The sequence below is a fragment of the Miscanthus floridulus genome, chromosome 18, assembly GCF_019320115.1.
Source record: "Miscanthus floridulus cultivar M001 chromosome 18, ASM1932011v1, whole genome shotgun sequence".
Taxonomy (NCBI): domain Eukaryota; kingdom Viridiplantae; phylum Streptophyta; class Magnoliopsida; order Poales; family Poaceae; genus Miscanthus; species Miscanthus floridulus.
Window position 1 is genome coordinate 96,626,152 of NC_089597.1, and position 7,124 is coordinate 96,633,275.

Genomic DNA, 7,124 nt, shown 5'->3' on the forward strand with positions numbered 1-7,124 from the left:
TGAAAAGCACCTTTTGGACGGTTGCATTGAGGACGAGGGGGAAATGCCTTGTGTAGGGGATGTCCACCCACTGGTCAGCCCTGCTGAAGGTGATGGGGACCTTAGACCATGGGCAATAACTGGGGTTGGCGGTGGCGTCTTCCGTAGTGACGGAGAGCACCCGCCATGCGGTGAGCTTCCGTTCTTTTCTGCTCTCGGTGGAGGCGAGACCCCCGAAGATGGTGGCGACCACCTTGTCATGGTCCTAGAAGGCATTGTTGTTGCCCCCAGGTGGTCGGTGGCCTCTGTCTCCGTCATTGGTGTCATCTTCTAGCTTTTTGTCTTGAAACTCCTTAGCCAAGCTGAGGCAGTTCTTCATCTTGTGTTTGGCGTTCTTATGGAGAGGGCACGGGCCGTCGAGGATCTTTTTGTGCTGCTCATCGTAGTTGCGCTTTGTGCGAGGTTGATTGACGGCGGCGATGATGTGGTCTAGCCGGCGGCAGTGATTTTGGCCAGACTTGGGTCCTTCTGTTCGATCACGACCGCTGCCACGATGGTAACTGCGGTCGACGAAGCGGTGGTCGTTGTGGCGTCAGTCATCGGGGCGGTCATCATAGCGGCGAGGTGGGCGATGAGTGCCCACATCCTCGTTGAAGCGTTCCTCGGCTTCCTTAGTGTCGGCGTACTGGTTGGCAGTAGTGATCATCTCGCCAATGCCTGTGGGCGGCTTGAGATTGTATTTGGAGTGAAGCTCGTGATGGTGGAGTCCTCGGATGAAGGCGGTGATGACCTCAGCTTTTGTGATGTTGGGAATAGAATTCCTCATCTTGGAAAAGCGTCGAATGTAGCTACGGAGGAGCTCGGACGGCTTCTGGTTGATGCGGTTGAGATCATGCTTAGTGCCCGGCCGAGTACACGTAGCCATATAATTGTCGGTGAAGACTTTTTTAGCTCTTCCGGGGCAAGGCTAGTAAACCAACTCATGGCGGGTGGCATGAGCATGACGGGGAGGTAGTTCGCCATGACACTAGTGTCTCCTCCGGTGGCGCGGAAAGTGGTGGCGTAAGCCTATAGCTACTGTGTTGGTTCATCCTTCCCTCGTAGGGCTCGACCCTAGTGATTTTGAAACCACGGGGCCACTGAAGTGTTCGGAGCACCCTCATAAACGCTGGGGGCCCTTCGGGGTTGTGGTCGGCGTCGGCTGCAGCGTTGCCGGGGTCGATCGGCTTGAGAGCTAAGTCTGGGTCTCCGTACTCTTGCTCGTACTCCTAGCGGCGGCGTACTTTGTCTTCATCGTGACCGAAGCGACGTTGCTCGATACGCTGTCGTGCATCCTGGAGGTTGCTGAGGTGCACTCAAGGGTCCTATTCGACCTCTTGGTCATGTTGGCGATGGTGTTCGGCGCAGTGGCCCCTGGCTCCCCCCTGGAGAGGTAGTGACTGGTCAGTGAAACGGCTTTGACTAGGGCGGTGATTGGATCTCGGCACAGCTAATCGATGAATCATGCTCGTAGAGCAAGAAGGTCTCTGATCTTCACGGATCTCATTAACCTGACTGTGTGTCGCTTTATGCATGGCAGCGACCTTGGTGAGCTCAGGCATCTGCGGGAGGCGGGCGAGCTCATTGGCAGCCACTGCAAGATTGGCGCTTGAAGTCTTGAAGACATCATGGCCGTCAACGCGGAGAAACTCTTCATCGAGGCCGCGGTGGAGCGGGAGTGGCCTTCCTTATGAGTCAAGCCGATTATTTCGAGAAGCCTCGGCCCTCGCAATGGCTGCCTCATTTTCTCGACACTGTGCGCGGTTGATGTTCTGGTTCTCACGAGCGATGCGTTCCTCCTCGGTTTCACCGTTCCGAGGAGGCCTATCGACGCTGACATTGAAGATCGCGCCACCCCGGAAGGGTGGGAGAAGGAGTTGCTCGGTGAAGGTTTCGGCGAGGGTCTCTGTAGAGCCCTAAGACTCGGAGCCCGGATTTTCCTCCGGGATGGTCTGGAGGGACGCTCCGGGGCACCGGCCTCTGTGTAGCATGTTGATGGCTAGCGGGGGCTGGACGGCGATCTAGTCGGCGAGTGGATGGGCGTATCCCACCTGGTTGGCGAATTTGCCCCTTAGGGCGTCTTGGTAAGTAGCGGCGACGTTGGTGAGCCAAAGGGCCGAGCCACAACTCCTAGAGTTTTCTGAGCAGCCTTCGATAGATTTGGATCGGAGGGTGGTTGGCGCTGAACCAAAGTGTCCAGGGCTGATTCGGTGATGGAAAGGCAATCGGCGAGCTTCAGACCGACCTGATCAATGGACTTGATCAGATCATCGTTGTTGATCTGCCTCCTCTGGTAGCGAGGAAGCGGGCGGCGAGTTGCTGATGAAGGCGACCTCGGAGGTGGCTCCGAGATCGGATCTAGAGTCATAGGTGCAGGGATGACCGGCACAAAAACGATCCGCGCCGGCTCGAGGAGCTCTCTGACTCTATCAGCGTTGATGATCCAGGAGATCGATCCGACCGTGAAGATCTGGCCGAGTTGCGGGAGAGACGAAGAGCCTACGAAAAAAAAAACATCTTGTTCGACAAGGAAACAGCATGCATCCCCTACCTAGCGCGCCAACTATCAATAGAATATCATCGATAGTCCTCCGAGGGGTATCCCACGAAGGTAGATTGATCGGCAGAAGAGCGTGAGATCAAGAACAAGAAGGCAACAGAGACACACGAGTTAGACAGGTTCAGGCCGTTAGTATGACGTAATACCCTACTTCTATGGTCTGTTGGTTTGTATTAGCTATCGTATGATATTGCGTGAGTTTGGAGGGGGTCCCTGCCCACCTTATATAGTCCGGGGAGCAGGGTTACAAGTCGGTTAGATCTGAGAGATAACCAGAAAGTAATAATTGACTACAAGAATATTGGGATCATACATATCCTAATAGATCTCATAGTATCTTCAGGATATCCTCCAGATGTCTTGCGGAAGGCGCCGAGCAGAGTCGTACCCTGTAAGGCTTCGTCTTGTGGGTTGGACCGCCCCTGAGGGTGCAACCCATGTGGTCTGCCGTGGGTATCCGGGGTCATACCCCCCACAGCTAGTCCCCGAGCACCTTGTACCCGTTGTGCAACGCCGCCTTGAGCATGTTCGAGCAGGTGCGAACGAAGCCGAGCAGTCGAGCTCACGGTCCGACCACCGTAATGATTTGTCGAGCAGTTGTGTACAATTGCCGAGCAGCGTGTACTGTCATCGAGAAGCTCAAATAGTAGCCGAGCAGCATAACCCAAGCACGACTTGCCATAAGGGTGTAAGGAGCTCAAGTTCAGAAACGAAAATTTCTCCGCAGTGGACCAAGTGTGCCCACTTAGAGTCCGACCACGAGAAAAGGAGATAGTCTTCTTCAGCTTCAAGAGGCCCGGAGTCTTCAAGAACAAAACAAGCACATTCACCACGAGGTGAAGTGTGCCCACTTAGTCCTCGAGCCTAACAATAGATGACATAGTCATGTGGTGCCAGGGTCCCCGATGCTGACAGTAGACGATGTACTGTTCCAAATTATAAGACGTTTTAGCTTTTCTAGATATATTTCTTTTGCTATGTATCTAGATATAACTTAGTGCATAACAAAACCAATGTATCTAGAAAGACCAAAATGTCTTATAATTTGAAATGGTGGAAGTATTCATCTTTTGATGTTTCTTAGTCTTCATTTTTTGCTCTCAACTCCGGCAGTACTACTTAAAACTGGCTACCCATTTTCATCATAGTAGAGAATGACGTGTTGGTCCCACATGTCATCCTCACTTGTGTTCTTCTCGCCGGAGCAACTGTGACCGGAGCAGAGGAGCCCACGCCCTTGCCGGGATCCGGCCGTCGTCGGGAGCCACACCCGCGTCGGGATCCGCGGTAGGGAGGCCCGTCGCGCCGGCTCCGCCGTCGTGGGAGCTCCACGCTGCCAGGGAAGCTCTGGCAGGCCGCGCCGGAGACAGGGCCGCTTGCGCCACTGGGGTGGAGCCGCAGAGCTCCGCCACACTGGGGAGGAGGCCACAGAGCTCCGCCGCATCGGGGCAAGGGAGCCACGCCGCCAGGGCCAACTGGGGACGAGTACGACGGACAGGGGATCCACGCCGCCCGAGGACAGGCCAGTACGAAGGAGAGAGAGAGAGGCGTATAGGTGAGAGAAGATTTGGATATATAGGCCCCGTTCGGCTTACCTTATAATCCGCACTATTCAGCTTGTTTTTTCAGCCGAAACAGTATTTTTCTCTCACAACAATTCAGCCAGAACAGTATTTTTAGTCAATTCAGCCAAGTTTTAGCAAGCCGGACGGGGCCTAGTCTTCTTCGGCCCAACAGGAATGGCAGTGGGAGGAGAGATTTGGGTAGCCAATGAATTTATGGGGTGTAGTAGGTAGTTTAAGAAGAAGCTTGTTGATCATTAGTATATGGATAGGATAAAACAAACGAATAAAGTAATTTTTTTCCTCTTGATCTCATCCAGCCCTGTCTTCCATCATTATCCACACACCACCAGTCCACACACTTATTCATGTCATCCAGCAGAAGAAATTTTCACCATTCGACTCCAGTTTTATTCATCATACTTTATATGTAAGCACAGCTGCACAAGTACATGACATAGCTAATATGCAGTCATGCGCGGGGCATCGTTCCATCTTTATCTCAATCCGTTTGGGCACTGCATACCATACGATGGACGACACGTGATCCGAGGCAGCCATCAGTGATGTGTTTTCTCTCCGTTCGATGGGGGAAGCGGTGTCTCAGGGTAGGAGGCACCAGGCCCGCCACCGTGACGGGGAGTGGGAAGGTAGGGACGCCCACGAACTGGGCACGCCCCGACGCACGCAGGACGGTTGGGGTCCAAAGCGCCGCCGCCGATACCTTAACCATGGGAAATTGGAAATCATGTCAAATGCCTAGTTTCTCATCAGTTACTAGGAGTAGACAACCTATGTAGTCCACTGTCAGATGCTACAGGACTAACAGTATATTTAATAACTGAGAGCATCAGTTTAGAATAGCTAACCACCAACGCCGCGGGCTCCATGGCATACGGAGGTGGGCAAGATCACCGCGGAGATGACGAACAGTGTGAGCACGAGGAGACTGGCGGTTTTGGTGATGGACGCCATCGCACTTTGGCTGCTTAGCTAGCTGCTTGGCTCTCGGGCTTCCCGCGAGTTGGAGTACTAGCAACTGCTTGCTGAAGCTCTGTGATCTTGGAGGCCATATTTATAGCAGCGGAGCCAGCGATTTCCCTTTATTTTTTCTTTTCTGTTTGTTTTGTTTGCTTGGTTTGGAAAGCAGACCCAATAATTTGAGTGACGGCCAGCAACAAGCCAGTGGGTTGGCAACTTTCCTCTGATATGAAAGACGACTGCACCGGCAAATGCAAGCGCACTGCAGAGTAGGTCTCCGGTCAGTCAAGCCATATGGCTAGCTGAACCGTGCGAGACCGGCAAAGGCAACCGATGTATCGGATCGATTTGACCAAGGAAACATGACACGGCGATAACATGGGATCTATCGAATCAATTTCTATCTGTTAACCCCATGAATTTAAGACATGCCTGTATCTAAACTTCAAAAAATCACGGAATATCAAATTCCAAATTAAATATCTATAGATAGTTTTTTAAGACAATTCTCTTATTTTTTATATGACCACGTCTCAGAAATGGATATTGAGAACAATAAAGCTGTTCGGAGCAGCTGCTGCTACAGCCGTGGCTTTATCTTCTCTCTCAAAATACTGTAGTGGCAACACTGCTTATTCCTGTAGCCAAACACTAGCAATGCACCGCCGCACCAGGCGAGCACGAGCACCCTCGAGACCATGCCGAACAGGATGGGGTGATGCGCTGATGCAGCGCCGAAAGAAGAGAGGGGCCAAAGGAGAATTTTTCCCATTGACATTTGGTTCCTACATGTAAAGGTTATGTAATTTTCACAATCTACTCGCACATCACACTTCACCTGCAATTTGAGATCTTATCCTATATACCTATATAGATAGAGACCATTAGCAATCATTTATTGTTATAAAGTTGCATCCACATTAAGCCACGCCATCTAAATTTTTACAGCCGTTAGATCATGTGGCCTCCGTTTCATCTTGTACGTAGTCTATTTGTGAAAGCATTCACTACTAGTCTCTATCCTCACATGGGTACTTCTTTTTCCATCCGTTAGATCATGTGGCCTCCGTTTCAACCTGTGTGGTCTATTTGTGAAAGCATTCACTACTAGTCTCTATCCTCACATGGGTATTTTTTTCCACGGACTATGCATGAAACATGGCACTCGAGGAGCTCTCCCGACCCAATGTCTTCCTAAAACTGTTCTCCCACCCATGTGTGTTAAATGCTAGCTATGCAACCGTAGAGCCTGCATGCATGCTAGTAGTAGTAGATGAGGGAAGCGGGTTGAGTGTTGTCTATATAAGTTACTTCTCCCACCACCAACATCCTCATATTCTTCTAAGCTTCTCCAGGGAGGTCATTTCATCGGCTCATCGCCATCACGAAGAAAAGCCTCCAAGTAATCTCACAGACAAGAGAGCCTTCATGCAGCGGCGCATCTGCTTATTGCTTAGGCACTGCCACGCGAACAACTGTTGCATCCATGTCCTACCCAAACACTGCCACATGCAAGATGGAATACATGTACTACAAGATGAGGCTCTTAAACAATCTAGGAACTGCTAGATATTATGCGAGATATTCATGCATCATGTGGTGTTCCATCGGAGTTGGAATACAGGTACTACAAGACGCGGCTCTTAAAGAATCCAGTTACTACTTTCTCCATTCCAAAATAAGTGATGTTATGGCTTTGTTCTAAGTCCAATTTTTTTTAAGTTTGATCAAATTTATAAAAAAAACTGCTAATTTTTATGATACCAAATAAGTATGGTTAGATTTATCATGAAATATATTTTCATATTCTACCCATTGGGTTTCATAAATATTGATATTCTTTCCTATAAATTTGGTCAAACTTGAAATGGTTTGACTTAAGATAAATCTAAAATATCACTTATTTTGGGACGGAGGGAGTACTAGATATTATGTGAGATATTCACGCATGTGTTCCATCGGAGTTGGAATACGGGTACTACAAGATGGGGCTCTTAAAGAAT

At 50.4% G+C, this 7,124-nt stretch overlaps 1 long non-coding RNA gene across 1 annotated transcript; it reads right to left on the bottom strand.

Annotated features, from left to right (window-relative positions):
- Positions 1-4,528: 4,528 nt before the first annotated feature.
- LOC136521978 (uncharacterized) lies at positions 4,529-5,247 on the bottom strand. Its single transcript, XR_010775736.1, has 2 exons — positions 5,010-5,247; positions 4,529-4,864 (listed from the first exon to the last, which is right to left on the bottom strand). It is a non-coding gene; the product is annotated as an uncharacterized lncRNA (long non-coding RNA).
- Positions 5,248-7,124: the final 1,877 nt, after the last annotated feature.